The sequence below is a fragment of the Vespula pensylvanica genome, chromosome 11 (assembly GCF_014466175.1).
Source record: "Vespula pensylvanica isolate Volc-1 chromosome 11, ASM1446617v1, whole genome shotgun sequence".
In the NCBI taxonomy this organism is placed as follows: Eukaryota; Metazoa; Arthropoda; class Insecta; order Hymenoptera; family Vespidae; genus Vespula; species Vespula pensylvanica.
Window position 1 is genome coordinate 1,731,632 of NC_057695.1, and position 685 is coordinate 1,732,316.

A 685-nucleotide genomic window follows, 5' to 3' on the forward strand; every position below is an offset into this window, starting at 1 on the left:
TCAATAATTTTGCGTTTATAATCATGATAGATCGATATTTTATATTATATTCGATTTTCAAACACACACACACACACACGTATATGGATATTTTTACAGATTATATATACACATACACTTTTTTAATCTTCTTCTTTTTTCACACACACACTTTTAATTTTATCCTGTATTAATATGAGATTTCATATTTTTCAGATTTTCAAGAATTTCACGAGATAAGACAGAGCATTGAATTAGAATGAGCGTTAGTGTATCGTTCTTCGTCTTCCAGAATTAAGATGTTCGTCGTTTGAAGGATCAACAGCTACTACCGCTAAGTTCTTTCTTTGTCTCCTGAGCAACTGTGAAAAATGAAAAAACGTAATCTGTGAGAATGTGTACATACTAGGACGTTTCGAAGAGTTGATGCATGTGTAATATACGTGTGTATATGTTTGATACGATTATTACGAATGTGTTGGTGCGTTGTTCCGAGCTCGACAATCGTTTGCATCTGTGTTTTTTCTATCTTTTTTTTGTCATTCGTTTTCGCTTCGAATACGGAGAAGAAGAAATAAATTAAATTAGTAAGCCAATTCAGTTCTTGTTATTTATGTAGGTTAGTACTGTCCAAAAATAATGAATAGTTTTTGTGATCGCTTTTTAATTCTCGTCGTCTATATACATTTTAATGATCAGTTCTCTA